Source organism: Erythrolamprus reginae, chromosome 5 (assembly GCF_031021105.1).
Source record: "Erythrolamprus reginae isolate rEryReg1 chromosome 5, rEryReg1.hap1, whole genome shotgun sequence".
Lineage (NCBI taxonomy): Eukaryota > Metazoa > Chordata > Lepidosauria > Squamata > Dipsadidae > Erythrolamprus > Erythrolamprus reginae.
Window position 1 is genome coordinate 61,792,494 of NC_091954.1, and position 17,810 is coordinate 61,810,303.

The following is a 17,810-nucleotide window of genomic DNA, read 5'->3' on the forward strand; positions in this document are numbered from 1 at the left end:
GTTGCCTTAATCAGTAGACCAAACTGGCAAGAATAAATCTGTCATTTTCTTGCCATTTAATAGCAGGCTGAAATTTGCACATGGATAATGTCGAAATAAATTTTCCAGTGAACTTCTTTTATTGAAAAAAAATCCACTGAAGAGGTCAAACAGTATTTATATATTTTTGAAATTTAATAATAAAGGTATTCAAACATTGTATTTAGAGCTTTCATTATTATAACTGATAGTGAGACAAATTGTTTTAAAAATTTATTACTATGTTCACTGCTGATAATGAACTCTCAATTTCATTAAATAAAATCCTGCTGATGTTCTGAATTCTATGTCCTGTTCCTTTCATTTGGTGTAAAACATAACTGATATTAAACTACAAGTACTTGGTTTTTTTCAGGCCAAACAAAGAACGCAGAGTCAGCCATCAGAGAAAGTATTAAAGTAAAATTAGTTATAAATGTAATCAGAAAAAGAATATTACCAGGGAACAATATAAAATCTGGACACTAAACTGGAAAGTTAGAATGACTATCTTACATCTTACATCTCCAAGTCTTCGGAGAAGGGTGGCATATAAATCCAATAAATAAATAAATCTTACCAGAAGTACTTGCATTGTAGGGCAGGTTCTACAATTAGACACAGTAATACAAATATTATATCATCAAAGATACTTTCTTTTAATTCCCTGTATAGATACTTCTGGAATTTTATGTTTTATATATCAGAAGATGATATTAACCACTTTTATTAGCTCATGCAATGCCCTGGACCTACTTTACAATCTTGGTTATAATATCCTTCTTAGGAAATAATTATTGCTAATTATAATTAGGAATTAAACCTTTACTTTCTAATTGGAAAGGAAATTGTTTTGTTGCTTTCAGGCATAGTGAAAGAACTTAGTCAATATGTTTGAATTTAGCCTGCATTTATTTTGAATGGTGTTTTAGCTTATTTTTAAAAAAATGTTAACACATTTTTTATTTAAACAGTGATATGTTTGACATAAATTTCTTTTGTTGATGAAGGTATGGTACAATTGTGTTTTAATGACTTTTCAGATATGTTTTTAACTCTGTTCTTATTACTAGTTGCTGTTAGTTGGAAATGTGATGTATAAGCTTTAAAAGTAAAGTAAAATAAGATACCAATTTTACTATATCTGGGAATATGCCAATATTATTGTAACAGAATAGATGCTATTTATAATGTGTGAAAGAAGGAACACACAACTAGAAATGGCAGAAAAACAAAAAAATAAGTTTAGAGCCTTCATGACAACTTTGGTGCTGAAAAATTAAACGGTGTGACAGCAATTAAACATCACAACATATCAGAGAATGCCAGAATCTTTATAGTCCCAGCTAAAAGCAACCCCCTCCAACCTTCCATCCTTCTTTTAAAAAAAAAGTTTTTATTGAAATTTTCCAAGTTAAGACAAACACAAACATGTAAAATACACACACATAAAATATAATTCCACTGATACAACTTTACAGCATTGGAATTTTCCTTCTAAATTGAACATTTTTCCTAATTTTGGCTATTGTTTTATACTTTTTTAATCTTTATCTATTCATTTTATACACCATTAACTAATAATGATACACTGTCATATACATAATTTCACAACCATTTAGATTTAAAGTTACATCTATCACATTTCCTTCCTATTATGACCTTTTTATCCTGGTTTACACATTGATTTTACTTTTCTTTTCAAGCCAATCATACTGTACCATCTGTTCCATATTTCCCTGTCCCATGTCCCTTGCTTCATCTCTCTCTCTCTCTCTCTCATTTTCATTGTTAGTTTACTCATCTCTGTGCCTTCTGACAACTTTTTAATAATCATTGCATTTGAGGGGTTCTTGTCTTTCTTCCAATTTTGTGCAAATTTGATTCTCGCTGCTGTTATTATATGATGTATGATATAGTAATTTTTTTCCAGTCCTGGCGGAGTCAGTGGCGATGGTGGGGGCCTGGGGCATGAACGTGACATTTCCAGCACTGCTGCTCCTCTAAAGGAAGCCACTGGAGCCACCTCAGCAGTTGCCGCCACCAGCTCCAGCTAACTCAGTGGCGCACCCGCCTTGTCCCTGCCACCCGGAGACCCCGGGCAGGCACCTGGAATGCAACATTTTGCTTCTGGGACTTAACCTGGTGTGGAGCAGAGCCTCTAGGAGCTCCTCACAAGGAGGATTCCCCACATGCAGTTGTAAAGAAGCGGGAAGGGCATCGCTTCAGTGCATCCGACTGGTGGAGGAGGCCCATAGTGTGGCCCTGATCGTCCAATGGGAGGGGGCTTGGCTCCATGAGCCCCCACCCCAATCTCCCATCTTTGGGGGCATCCCCAGGGCCAAGTCGCCAGCCTCCCGCTGAGGGCTGCTGGACGGCCTTGGCAACGTTCGGTGTATAAGACGCACCATTGTCGACGCACTGTTTTGAGGTAAAAAGGTGCGTCTTATACACTGGAAAATATGGTAGTTGTGATCTAGCCAAGCAAAGCAGTGTTTGAGGAAAAACTAAAAGCCATCTACATAGTTTCCTTGTCCCAGTGTATAGACATCACATTCAGCAGATAACTTCCTAAATAAGTGTTCTTGAAAAAATAACATTTCAGAATGGGATCTAGCTATGTAGCTGTGTATAGGTAAGGCTTATTCCACATTTTTCTTCAATTATTTTATAGATTAAAGTTAGGTTAATAAGACAGAATAAAAATAGTTATATTACAGTAAAGTATGCATAATGTAATTCTGTATATTTCATATTCACCTATGAATGTCTATGGAAATTACATGATCAATAAAAGCAGCTGTCATACTCTGGTATTCTTAAGAGGGAGAGGAAGAAGCTCCCTTTAGTCTCCCTTTGGTTCAACACAGCCTGAACACTATTAATCATGCATGCAAACAGAAAACAGAAAGGTCAATTACGCATTCTTTAAAATAAACCTGTAAATGAAAGGGTTCCTAGAGCATAAAAATGACATGCTCTTGCTTGTGGGACCCGGAGGAGATGTCAAATGAAGCCAAGAGAAATAAAGTCATTTGCAATCAGTCACTATGTAGGGTGAAGAAAAGCAAGCTGGTTTGTTGTGATTTGTGCATATCATTTTGATATGAAGTTTTTCTGGTGTCTTTCAAGATGACATTACAAATAATATATCATTTCCAGGATCAAATATGCAGATTTTTAACATATGCACAGACACACTACCACATGGAATAACATATGCTGCTACAGCAGTATTTTCTCATTTTCATTTTTCAGCTCTATATACTGTCATCTTCCTATATTCAGTCCTAGGAAGAAATAAGAAACTACTAAAAAATAGATTCTAAATTCAAGGAAATCTGTTATGTCACCCCACTGTGAAATGCTGAAAATAATTCCCATTACAGAAATATTATATTCTTTGCAATTGTATTAAGAAAATATGTAGTTCAGTTTTTTCATTGAACTGCAAGGTTTTATAATAAAAATAGCATGGAATATGCTGTAAATATATCCAGAATATAGTGCCAATTAATTAGATTAGATTAGATTTATTGGATTTATATGCCGCCCCTCTCCGCAAACTTGGGGCGGCTCACAACAATGGTAAAAACAATACATTATAACAAATCCAATACCCACCAATCCAATTACAATTTTAAGCTAAAAAATTCATAAAAAACAAACCCAGAATATTAAAAAACAAGCACACAATCAATCTAACACCAAAACAACATGGGCAAGGGGGAGATGTTTCAGTGATACTAATAATTGGTAAATACTTGGTAAATAGAATAATGAGAGCATTTGGCAATTTAATTGAGATAATGGATGAAAGTAGAGGTCATATTTTAAGTATTTAGACTCCATTTATTGTAACTGTGGTTTGGAAAGGGGGACTTTAAAGAACATACAGGTTTTGAACTTACAGTTATTAACTATTCATAAATACACTATTTTTATAAACAGAAAATATAGTAAATATATATAATATTAATATCAAGGAAATGGCAGTGACTAGAGATTATCATAACAAGTATTTCAAAATACTTTGTTTTTATTATTTTTAAACAAATTATTTTTTAAAGACTAAGAATGCAAATTATGGGACCTAGTTGAGTAATTATGAGTTTACAAGATTATTTTGATGTTCACTCTCCAAAGTTAAGATTTTCCTGATCTCAAAAAGCCAAATGTAGCACTTGAGACTCCTTTTCAGTTTCTGCAAAAGCTCCAGAATGTAGTTATTTCAAGAACTGTAAGTCTGATGTCTGAAACAGACACAAGAAAAAAAAGTATCCTAGATTTGGTAAAAAATTACACTTAAAAAATGATTCAGTATAATTTTCCTCATTTCTACTTTCCTATATGAATAGAAATTATATTCTTATCCTATTTCAAGAAATGTCATCATTAACATTCTGAGCAAGCAGAAATAACTTGTCAGAATTTGTGCATGATCTGATAATGCTTAATTTTGTCTTAAAATGAGTGTTGAAATGAGCCTAGTGATGAAGAGGCTTACTTCCCATGAGGAAGATTGAAAGGTCCGTCCTAGATGGTAGCAGATATTTCTTTATTAGGGCGCAAGGCTATGAACTTTGTCTAGTGTTAGGAAGGGCATCCGATTAGTAAATGCTTAATTCCATCCAATTAGCCAAACTCAACTGCAAATTAAGGGATTACAGGGTCATAAAAAGGGAGTTTAATATTGTTTTGACTTTTTATCTATAGATTTCATTGTGTTTATGATAGATGCTTATTTTTATTCTCTGCATTTCTGCTATCCTAATCAGGTAAATCCAAGTTAGTCTTAACTGTTGCAGTACTAACAGACCTTTGCTAATAATGTTTCTTATAAAACTGCAATTGTGTTACAAGAAGATTCAGCTGGGACTAGGATATCATATCACCTATAATCAAAAGCAGCATGATACTAATTTTTTAATCAAGTGGATGATAAGAATATGGAATTTGTTCTATATGATTAATCTTGTCAGGAAAAAAACCATGCAAGTTTTAAAAATGGTATTCAATTCAGTCATTTTTATAATCTTTTTTTAACAGTAAGGGTCAAAACAAAAGAAAAATATGATCTACTTCAAAAAAGTCACTTTCTGTAGTTAATCATTTTGTTATTATAGTAATTTGTATCTATTATGAAAATGTTATATTGTTCACTGATGACATCTATGTACAATAGCTTTAATTATTTTATTTAATGGTTTGCCTTTTTTGACAATATTCAGATCTGTGTAATTTCAATATATATTTAAAATAAATAGCAGTTTTTAAAAGCATAATTACCACCAACTGGCAGGCAGAACGAAAAAATGAAAGCAGGTTATGATGACTACTTGAAATTCTGACATGACATTTTCTAGCTTCTTTCAATAAGGCATTGCTCAGAATAAGTCATTATCTCCAAAGTTGAACATACTGAACTTAAAAAATGAGAGGTCCATGCCAGTATTGCTACAGCAGCAACTTGTCACTGCCATTGTCATTTCTGCTATAGCAGATTAGTACTAAACTTACATAGAGTTGAGTCAATTCTTCAGCAGGCTTGGCTGCAGAGATTTCTTATCCCAGGAAAGCCAAATTAATCCTCTAGTGTTTTCCAAATCCTTTTAAGGCCTAGAAGTTGTAGTAGGGGATCTATATTACATGATTCAAGAAATTATTACCCCTGTAATATTTGGTATGAGGACAATAATATTGCATGTCAAACCTGTGTGCTTCCAATTCCAGGTCTTTTTCCCAAAAGGCATTAAAAACTATATTCACACACACACAATACAACTGACTCTGCAATTAAAGATTCTGAATATTATGTAAACCAGCTGGTCCAGACAGCCCTGGGCAAGAGAATGGCAACTGAACCCAAAGCTGCACAAAACAATTATGAAAGTATTACTCATCCCTGCTCAACCATGTTATACAAACACAAACCCAATAAGTCATGCAGCAGGGTCTAAGCCCATACAATTGATTATCTAAGGAGATGGGGCAAAAATATACAATGGGCAAAATTGTTTGGATGATTCTTACAAAATTCTGTATAAAGAAATGGCAGCTTAGAACATGCTGTTCAAACAGATTAGTTGGAGTTTCATCAATGACATCAACTGTTTTCTGCCTAAACCAAAAAGGCATAATAATGTCTAGCTAGCATTGCCATATAAATAGATATAACCAGCAAAGGGCTACAAAATATTTTACTACCACACTGTGGGCATGGCTTATGCAGGATGCCCTGCATTTTCTTTCAATATCTTTCAGTGCAAATTGGGGATTCTGGGGTGGAGCTCCATTTTTGCTACCCCATTGCGTTCCCTGCCATCCGGGCAGTAGCCCACCCCTGGATATAACCAAATAGTATATAAAGGTGATCTCCAAAATAATGTCCCTTGATGGAATAAATTTGGATATAAAATGAAGCAATAAGGACATATGATCTGCAGTGTTCCCTCTAATTTTTTTGGGGGGTGGGCGGAAAAGTATAGTGTCTGAGCGTCAGTCCCTTCGGGACTGGGCGGCACAGAAATAATAAATAAATTAAATAAATAAACAAACAAACAAATAAAAAACCCACCCTGTTTTGCCTCAGAGAATTTCAAAATAAAATACTGTACTGTGTGTCTATAACAGTGAGCTCATAATAGGGCAACTCTATCAATATCAAAATGCCACTTAAATAGTTGAACTAGTTTCAAACTAGATTTTGATTTTCTTTCTCTCTTCATTACTCCCATTCTTTTTCTTTCTCTTTTCCTTCCTCTTTTTTTTCTATCTGTTTCTCTCTCTTCCTCTCTCTCTCCTTCCCTCTCACTCTTTCCCTCTCGGCTTCTGGGCAGGTTTGGAAAACTCTGAGTTGATGATGATTTTTAAGTGAGCGATTGCTCACTGCTCAGCTTAGAGGGAACTATGATGATCTGATTGGTGGCTAGTTGAATTTAGCATGTTAATGTGAATTAGAATCTAGTCATAAGGAGGTTGTTAAATAGTGTGCAGGTAAAATTATAACTTTCTGCTTTGTGTAGATATCTTATTTTGATGATGCGAACAATATTACAGTATTAGTCTCAATGGGAAGGTAATCTATTTAGACTCTGAATTTGGTGGTTATTATTATGTCTTTGCATCAAATTAATTTTCTAGCTAAATGATTAAGCGAACAAGTTGCCAATAATTATACATGTAAGGACCAGTGGTGGGTTTCTACTGGTTCACCCCAATTTGAGCAAATTGGTAGCAACAGCCATGGAATTGGGGCAAACCGGATGTCATCACAAATGTTCTGCGCAGATGTATTGAGCTATGCATTCCCATTCCTGAACCATTTTACTTTATTTTATGTATTTATTTTGTTTATTTTGTCAAGTCGGTATTTGTAATATATGTAGACATAACACTGTTTATATACATAAGATGGGTACTGATAAGAAGGGACAGTAGGACAGGGACAGTAGGCACACCGGTGTGCTTATGCATCCCTGCTCTTAGGAATGGGATGAGATAAACAGTGGACAGTCTAAGGGTAAATGTTTGGAGGTTTGGTGATGAAACCACAGAGTGGTGATTTCCAGGCATTAACCACTCTGTTGTTAAAGTTATATTTTCTACAATCAAGTTTGGGGCGGTTCGCTTTGAGTTTGTATCTGTTGTGTGCTCACAGTCTGGTTGTGTAAGGTATTCTGTTGCGAGTAGAGGAGTGGAGGCTCTTCTAGTAAAGTATCTCTGGGAACTTTCTAATGTATTTATGTCCAATATGCGGTGTGGATTCCAGACAGATGAGCTGTATTCAAGGATTGGTATGACAAATATTTTGTATTCTCTGGTTAGTAGTGTGATATTATAGAAGAAGTTACGTAAGATTAGATTAACAACTCTTGAAGACTTTTTGGTGATGTTGTTGCAGTGGGCTTTGGCACTTAGGTCATTGGACCAGAATACCTATGGGATCGCCTTCTGCTGCATGAATCCCAGCGGCCGATTAGGTCCCAAAAGAGTCGGCCTTCTTCGGATCCCGTCGACTAAACAATGTCGTCTGGCAGGACCCAGGAGAAGAACCTTCTCTGTGGCAGCCCCAGCCCTCTGGAATCAACTCCCCCCGGAGATTCGAACTGCCCCCACCCTCCTCACCTTCTGCAAGACTCTGAAGACCTATTTATGTCACCAGGCATGGGGAGACTAATGCTCCCCCTTCTAACTAGTAAGATTTGAGTATGGTATGGTTGTGTAGTATTGATTGTTTTTTAATGAAAGTGGGATTTTAATTTTACTTTTTAACTATTAGATTTATACTATATTGTCATTGTTATTGTCATTGTTGTTGTGAGCAGCCCCGAGTCCTCGGAAAGGGGCGTCATACAAATCTAATAATTTATTGTTATTATTATTATTATTTGATATGAGTATTCCAAGATCTTTGACAGAGTGAGGGCCATCTGCAGGGTCTTGTTTATTCAGCTTCTAACCAGTAGCAAAAGTAAGTGAAACCTACCACCTACCTCTCTTCGGAGAGGGGCAGCATACAAATCTAATAAATTATTATTATTATTATTATTATTATTATTATTATTATTATTATTATTATTATTATTATTGATTAGAGATAGATGACAGTGAAGCAGGGATGAAATTCAGCAGGTTCTGACAGGTTCTGGTGGAAGGAAATTTTGAGTAGTTCAGAGAACCAGATATACTACCTCTGGCTGGCTCCAAAGTGGGGTGGGAATAGAGATTTTGCAATATTCTTCCTGTGCCATGCCACAGAAATGGTAGAGAATGGTAGAGAAACATTTTGAATTTCATCCCTGCAGTGAGGTACAGAGATTCATTCTGTAAATTTATATCAGCTATGTCCATCAATCATTCCATAAGTTTCAGAATGGAGGGAGAAGCAAGCTTAGAGATGAAACTCAGGAGCATCAAAAGACAAAACCAATTGGCTGTTGTGTGTGAGGCTCTATTCTTGTCTATAATAACTATTAGAGCCAAATTATGTCTTGGTATATTTTGACAAATGTATTGGAGATGAATTATGCATTAAGTCTTGAAGATGTATGATTAACAACCAAACATGTCAACAAGGATTAAACTATGGCTGCAGTCCCTGTAGCAATTCTGCTAGCAGTCTGTCAAGCAACCCATATGTTGTTTCAGTATCAGAACTTAGCAGTTCTGACCTACAGTAAGTGCCCTTTAGTAAGTGGACCATTTAAGCTAGATGATTAACAAGTAGCCAGTGAAGGGCCGCACTTACCTTTTCCTACCGGACAGGTCCCAGAGGCTGGTGCAGGCATGCACATGGGCGGGGGTGGACGCATGTACCCCCATGTGAGAATTTCCTTCTGCACATGCACAGAAGCAAAGAAATCAGTGAAAATTGTCAAAATCTTGTGCGAGGAGTGCATGTGCAATATTTTGCTGATTTTTGCTGATTTTTGCCAATTTGTTTGCTTCCATGCAGCCACGGAACCAAATTCTTGTGTGGGGATGCAGCGAGGACGTGCAGATATGCACGCATCGCCATTTCCACTATGCATCAGCAATTCTTTCAACACTGTCAAACTTTTTACTAAGTCTGAACTTCTATTTCTACTACTTTTTTCTCATCATTCCTATCATCATTTCCTCCCGCTTAGGACTGTATAACTGTAACTTGTTGCTTGTATCCTAAGATTTTTATTAATATTGATTGTTTCTTCACTGCTTACTTGACCCCTGTGACAATCATTAAGTGTTGTATGACATGATTCATAACAAATCTATATTTTCTTTTATGTACACTGAGAGCATATGCACCAAGACAAATTCCCTGTGTGCCCAATCACACTTGGCTAATAAAGAATTCATTCTATTCTATTCTATTCTATTCTATTCTATTCTATTCCACTCCACTCCACTCCATTCCATTCTATTCTATTCTAGTTCTTTCATTTTTCTCTTTTCCACCTTCCATTCTGATCCCTGGAAAACACTGACTCCCTTATTCTGTCACTTGGCTACCCTGTCAAAACTTTTGATTGTCTCCAACAAGAGCCATACTCTTAAGTACAGGCTCCGTAATGAGATTTTCTTTTCTCTCCCTCCTTGCGGGAACAAAGAGGACCTACACTACAATAACTCATTACACATCCCCTTTTTCTTGAGAGAGAAATTGCTACATTCCTAATATAAAGCTAGCCAGGATTTTGGAACATTAAAAACTATCCAGCTGTTCAAATTTTATGTAAATCAATCTTCAGTGCAGACCTCGAATGACATTCTTTCTAGGGACCTAAGAGCCCTTGGATTTTATAATGTCTTGTCAAAGGTTGGATATCACTTTAGTCATAGTCAATCTATTTTAAGCAGATAATCCACTTCGTTTCCTATCATGGTCATTCTCTGTCTCTGAGGTAATATATCTATTCATTTACAAGCTTTTTAGAATCTCAATTTGTCCAGGTACCTGATTTCTGACGGAAGCCTACAGTTCATAGTACACGTTTAGAAAGATGAATTTCAACTATTAGGTGTGAAGATCCATCTATCGTCTGACAATCATTCATAGGCAAAAGGAGAAACAAAAATAATGAATAATGTAGCTTTATATGTTTGTTGTTACATAAAACTGATAGCAAGATGATTGGCCTATTCTTTTACTTGTGGCTATAAAGACTGAGAGTAGTAAGGTAGGAAATAATATTAAGGAAACTATTAGTAGGTTTTCCTACATTTAATCAGTGTGTATAGGAAATAAATAAAGCCCAGTTTTATTTTAGACCTCTCATTCTGTTTTGTGTAACTTAATATTTATACTTTACAAACTACTTTATAATTCCTCATATTGTTGTCTGTATCAACTAGGACGTATAATGCATGCAATGGATTAATATTCATCAAATGAATTCCTGATTATTACTTTAAAACTTTATGTGACTTGGATCTGGGATACCCGAGAAAACACTTTCCATATACAGCAATCTGTTATTATTTAAGTGCTTTTACCATATTTACCAAGGTTTTTCTTACTTTGAATGTTCCGGACGGGCTGCCAGGGAGATGGGGAGAGTGCGCGCCGCTCCGTGTACCCAACATTGAAAATCACCTTCGCCGGCCCCCGCTGTGAGAACGCCTGACCCGCCTCTCCTGCAGCCCCCTCGCTCAGAGCCCAGGACGAAAGCGCTCTCGGCGAAGGGACTGCGAGAGCGGCCGGGTCGGCGTTCCCGCTGTGGGAGGAGCCACGCCCCAAGGCGGGAAGTGGAGAAGAGAGGCAGATCAGGCGGGCGGGTGGGGCAGCAGCGAGTAGCCAGGAGCATGAGGGGGCTAGAGGCACGGGGGGAGGCCGCAGCTCCGTGCGCGCCCTTGGAAAAGGGTGCGCGGGGGGGCATTTTGGGGTGCGCTGGCACAGGCGTGTGCAGCCTACAGGGAACGTTTTTTCTGATGGTAAGCCACCCAGAGTACAAGTGGAATTGGGTGGCATATAAATTTTACAAATAAATTAATAAACTTCCTTTTTAGTATATGCCTTGCCTGCAGCCTCAATCAGTTGAGGGTCGGGAAGCTGCTAATCAGTTACTTGGCTTAACAGGCTCTGCATTGTTATGGGCGACTTCAACATTCAGTGTATAAGATGCACCCAAGTTTTTACCCACTTTTGGGGAGTAAAAAGATGTGTCTTATACTCCAAAAAATATTGAAATCTAGAATTCCATAATTTATTTTTTTTAAAATCAAATTTAAAATATTGTAACAGTAGATTCTATTTAGGTATCTGAAGAATCTTCCATTCCTGGCTCAGTAATACTTGCTTCTTGTTCTGTCTGATCAAGGCAACTTACACTTGCTTTTACATTAACAAAAATGAATGACTTAGTTCCTTTACTGACATTATTTATTCTATGCTATTTATTCTCCCATTTCACTCCACCATTTTATATCACGCTAATTATGAAGCAACTCTCATATTTTAGACAAGAGTAACCAACATTGAAGTGATGTGAATTTGTCTTTCCATAATCCATTCTAAATTTGGAGCTAAGTTAATTTATAGAGATGATAAATGAGTTGTTACTTCAAATGTCTCTGGCCCAGCTGTTTATGAATGTTTCAAGCTGATAACAATGCTCTATGAGGTCTGATTATGTACTCAACCAGCAAAGAGTTAGAAAATGTTCTGAGTAGATACTTTCCAGGTATTTTTTTTCTTTACAGATATTTATTTTATTTATTGATTGGATTTGTATGCCGCCCCTCTCCGTAGACTCGGGGCGGCTAACAACAATGATAAAAAACAACATGTAACAATCCAATTAATAAAACAACTAAAAATCCTTATTATAAACCGGACATATACACAAACATACCATGCATAACTTGTAATGGCCCAGGGGGAAGGAATATCTTAACTCCCCCATGCCTTGCGGCATAAGTGAGTCTTGAGTAGTTTACGAAAGACAGGGAGGGTAGGGGCAGTTCTAATCTCCGGGGGCAGTTGGTTCCAGAGAGCCAGGGCCGCCATAGAGAAAGCTCTTCCCCTGGGGCCCACCAAACGACATTGTTTAATCGACGGGACCCGGAGAAGGCCAACTCTGTGGGATCTTATCAGTTGCTGGGATTCGTGCAGTAGCAGGTGGTTCCGGAGGTAATCTGGTCCAATGCCATGTAGGGCTTTAAAGGTCATGACCAACACTTTGAATTGTGACCGGAAACTGATCGACAGCCAATGCAAGCCACAGAGTGTTGAAGATATCTAGGTACACTATTATATTCATATTTTATTTATTTATTTAAAACTATTCTATACTTATTTTTATGAGAAAATCATTGCAACTGCTATTATGTGAATCTTCCCCTTTCTGTTTCCAGCCAAAATCGAAACTAGGTTTCCAATTCAGAACATTTTTTACATGGTATTTGTGCCACTCCCAGACTGAATGTAGACCCCTTGAACTCTCAGTGTTCTCTCCATCAATGACTGAACCAATTTATTTCTGGCTCTTCTAGAAGATTAATTGTTTTGCTACTAGCCTCCAAACAGAAATGCTGTGGGTTTGCAGAATAAGTGAATCCCTTTGGCCAGTATTATTACATCTTCATCTTCTTGCAGAAGTAGTTTCACAATTTCTTCTAAACTAAACAGGAGGCTATTTTGGCAATCCAATATCTTTTCCTAAATACTCAAGAATTTGTTTTGTTATTTGCTTTTGAGAGTGCTAAATGCCATGCATGAAATCTTTGTTTTTGCATGGATAGGAATGCAGTATAACAGTATTGTTTGGCTGCTGTGTTTTGTACTCCCTGATTGTTAATCTGTTCATGTAGCAAAGTGAACATTTTGAGACCAGCTGCAGTGAAGTTTTCAGTGTCTAATGAATGAAAATAGTGCTGCTGTGGAAGTACATGGCAAAGATTTTTTTTCTTTTTCCATACAAAGAAGCCTAAAATCATAAAACCCACTGCTAAAACATGCATATTGAGAGTGTCTCTATGCTGTCTTTTACTAATGCATTGTTGCTAAGTATTCATAAGTCCTTTTTATCTTTTATGCAATCTTTTTCAGCCTAACTCCAGCATTTTATCTTCAATTTTTTTTTTACCGCACTTGTCAATTTTGATTTTCTGTTTCAGGGCTTTGCTTCCCCTTATTTTCTTATACCATCCTCAGTGGTTCCCTGATTGACTAGCTGTTACTCTTGTGTTTCCAGCTAATCCTGGCCTCAGTAATGAAAATAGGGTTCCAATCAATCAAAATGTAGAACTTTTATCTTATGCACCAAGGAGGATTTCAGATAACAAAAGCAGGGATTAGTTGGGAGCAAGGCTTTTAACTAAGACAAACTATTTGTTTATTTAATTTTACCTGCCACCCAACTCTCAGTAACTCTCAACAGTTCATAGATAAAAAGAAAAAAAATACAAAACTGAACAAAAATAAAGAGTGACTAAAACAATAGACAGGAAGTTGGGAGGAAATAGTTCACATAATTGCAAATAAACAAAGCTAATGTGGTAGGACCAGTTGATAAACAGAGCCGAGGTGGCACAGTGGGTAGAGTGCGGTACTGTAGGCCTCTAAAGCTGACTGCTAGGTCTGCAGGTCAGCGGTTCAAATCTCATCACCAGCGCAAGGTTGATTCAGCATTCCATCCTTTCCAGGTGGGTAAAATGAGGACCCGGATTGTGGGGGCAATATGCTGGCTCTGTTAAAAAGTGATATTGCTAACATGTTGTAATCTGCCCTGAATCTAAGGAGAAGGCCGGCATTAAAAAAATCAAAGAAAGAAAGAAAGAAAGAAAGAAAGAAAGAAAAAAAGAAAGAAAGAAAGAAAGAAAGAAAGAAGGGAGGGAGGGAAAGAACAAACAATTCTTAACTTCCCTGACTTGCTTCTTTTTTCCATGCCATGAGAAGCACTTCAACGAAAGTATAAGGCTCCATCCATTTGTTATGTCTACTATCTAAGTATATCATGAACAGTAAAGATGAGAGATTGCTGTAGGCTAGCCACCTCTGAAATGCTCTTAACTGCCCAGGTTTAAAAATGAAATAAAACAAATCACAAGTATCACTAAATTACTTTTGTGCAAAAAGAAAGTGCTTCAATTTTATGTTAAGTCTGATACAGGTGCATCTTATATTTCCTATACTTTGCTTAGACTTTTTTTCAGATTTCTTGCTTACTTCAAGATTTCATTTTATTTAACACTGTGAAAAAGCTGGTTTGATTTTGCATTTCCAGGAGAAATATGTGATTTCTTTTTTTAGTTAATACTTACCTATATTCTGACTAGTGCACATGTAAGAAAAATAACAGCCTTATATTATAATATGCTTGACAGTAACACAAACCAGAAATAGACTGATCCATTCATCCATATAATAAAACAGCAGATGCTATTCATATAAAACAGGGAGGAATTGTTACCCTCTTGCCCTGATTGTCAATTCCTTTAAAAAATCTGACTTGCCCTCATGGCAAATGATCTGTATATATTTAAAGACTTAAACCATTAAAATGCCAATATTTATTAATATTTTGTTACAAAAAGCTGGATTTCATGCTATGCAAAACAATCACTGATCATTGACAGGGAGATTGCAAGAATCTCTATCAATGTATGTTTAATTCATAGCCCTTTCTACTTAACAGCATACCAGAAAAGATTAAAATAATTGAGTCTGTAATTAACATTGTTTCTGCAAGATTCCATGTGTTCTTGAATGATCTTTTCAACCCTAAACACTATATGACTGTTTCTGCCACAGGGGGCACTGGTGAATTTAATCAGTTCCTTCAATTCTTTGATGTATTTTGCTAAAGTACATTCCATCTATCTAATGCTGCAAAGACCAATATTCTTTCTAGGACACTAAGATACTATTCTTGTATACCTTATTTCCAATGATCACGCAGGGTTTCAATATTGCAAAATATTAGCATCAATAAGAAATTAAAGGAAATATAATTTATAACTCTGGAACAATGGCATTTTTGTTTTCTCTCTTGTATTTTTTTAAATTAAAAATGGATTTAATTGCTATTACAAAGGATAGCATTACCTTTGCTTTTCTAAGGGAAAAACATATATTATTAATCCATATTTCAAGCAAGTAAAATAGGGCAGCTAGAATTAAAACTGAGAATCTCAGATTATTGTATCAGAGAATGGAAACACGCACAGCAACTGTTAGGATATTGTTAACATGCCTGCCAGAGAAAAGCAAAGCCTTTAGCTGATGTAGTAATTCTACAAAATTGCAGGTCAATGCAAAATAAATGATATTGCATCAATATTGTGGTTGGATTCTGGCCTACGCAAAACAAGCAAAATCTGGCTCAGTAACATTCAAGTGCTGATGGTTGTGTGACCCATCCCAGTCCTGAAAGTCACAGGCAACATGTTTCATTGTTATACCATGTGAAAAGCTGCCTGGGTAGTGTTCTGTCTGGGTCACTCCGGAAGCTATGGCCAACCCAAAAAGATAAGCCAGACACACCGGTAAAATTCAAATACAGCTTTATAATGTTCAAGAGAAACGAAGCTAACAGAAAATGTCCTTACAAAGCAGGAAAACACTTTAACTCCAAATATATACACGAAGGCAATTGTCCATTGATCAATATAGGATTCTTGCTGCCAAGACGAGGCTGTAGATAACAGACATACACCTCTCACGGTTCTTCAAGACTGCTGGGCCACGAGCCAGGAACAGAAACACCGAGAAAACAATGCAGGTTACAGCAACTACAAACTGATAACACTCCACATGGCTTCAAGAGCTTGCCTGCCTTATAAACCCTTCCCTGCTAATGAGGACCACACCCAAGCCCTGGTGTTCCTTATTCAATGCTGATAATATTTCTTCAATTGATCCTTCCTTTGATCTAAACGTCTCTGTCGCATGTCAATGACAGCTTGTGCTTCGTCACCTAATGACTCCAAAGACTCCATGCTACTGGCTGGGGAGAGCCCCTCCCCGGGGCTCCCATTCTGTTCTTCCTCATCACATTCCTGACTGTACCCTCCCCCATCCGACTGCCCAGTCCCCTCCTCTTCGCTGTCATCCTCCTCCGGGCATGGAGCCAGCAGAGATGCAGCTGGTCTTTGATCTGCCTCAGGCTGAACCACAACAGGTAGGAACTGGCTTACTTTGAGGCAAGTGGCTTATACCCACGAGCAGGGCCTGTGTAGAAAAAATGTGCAGGGGGGAAAAAATGGTCAAAATGAAGCAAGGTAGCTGCTTCAATCTTGCAGGCAAAAAATTCCATGTCTCTTTGCAGATCTGCTTCTTTCAGCTTCCTTCCTTACTGAGTCTAATTGAAAGGTAGATTTCCTAGGATCACTCCAAGCTTTCCAGTTTCTTCTGTTTCCACATATCAGTCAGTTTCCTACACTTCCTCGTGGCATTTACCTGTCAGGTTGTATTTCCTAGTTCATCATCCCTTTTAATTAATTTATTTAATTTATTTATTTATTGGATTTGTATGCCGCCCCTCTCCGGAGACTCGGGGCGGCTAACAGCAATAATAAGACAGCATATAATAATAATCTAATACTAAAAACAATTTAAAACCCATTATAATAAAAACCAAACATACATACAGACATACCATGCATAAAATTGTAAAGGCCTAGGGGGAAAGAGTATCTCAATTCCCCCATGCCTGGCGGCAGAGGTGGGTTTTAAGTAGCTTATGAAAGGCAAGGAGGGTGGGAGCAATTCTAATCTCTGGGGGGAGTTGGTTCCAGAGGGCTGGGGCCGCCACAGAGAAGGCTCTTCCCCTGGGTCCCACCAAGCAACATTGTTTAGTTGACGGGACCCAGAGAAGATCCACTCTGTGGGACCTAACTGGTCGCTGGGGTTCGTGCAGCAGAAGGCGGTCCCTGAGATAATCCGGTCCGGTCGCCATGAAGGGCTTTATAGGTCATAACCAACACTTTGAATTGTGACCGGAAACTGATCGGCAACCAATGCAGACTGCGGAGTGTTGGTGTAACATGGGCATATTTGGGAAAGCCCATGATTGCTCTCGCAGCTGCATTCTGCACGATCTGAAGTTTCCGAACACTTTTCAAAGGTCGCCCCATGTAGAGAGCGTTACAGTAGTCGAGCCTCGAGGTGATGAGGGCATGATCTCATATAATTATTTATTATAATTAATTATATAATGATCATAAATGCTACCGGCCTTGACCCCATTATAGCATACATTAAGGCATACAAATCCTGTCTGTGCTCACTTTAGCCAGGAATGCACACAGAAGTTTAATCTATCCACATCATTTAATCTATGCCCCAATTTGCTGTACTGCATTGT

General features: G+C 37.3%; 1 protein-coding gene across 1 annotated transcript in view; it reads right to left on the minus strand.

Moving 5' to 3' along the window:
* LOC139167804 (VPS10 domain-containing receptor SorCS3-like) overlaps positions 1-17,810 on the minus strand; it is a 624,967-nt gene that overhangs the window by 244,966 nt on the left and 362,191 nt on the right. The window lies entirely within an intron of this gene.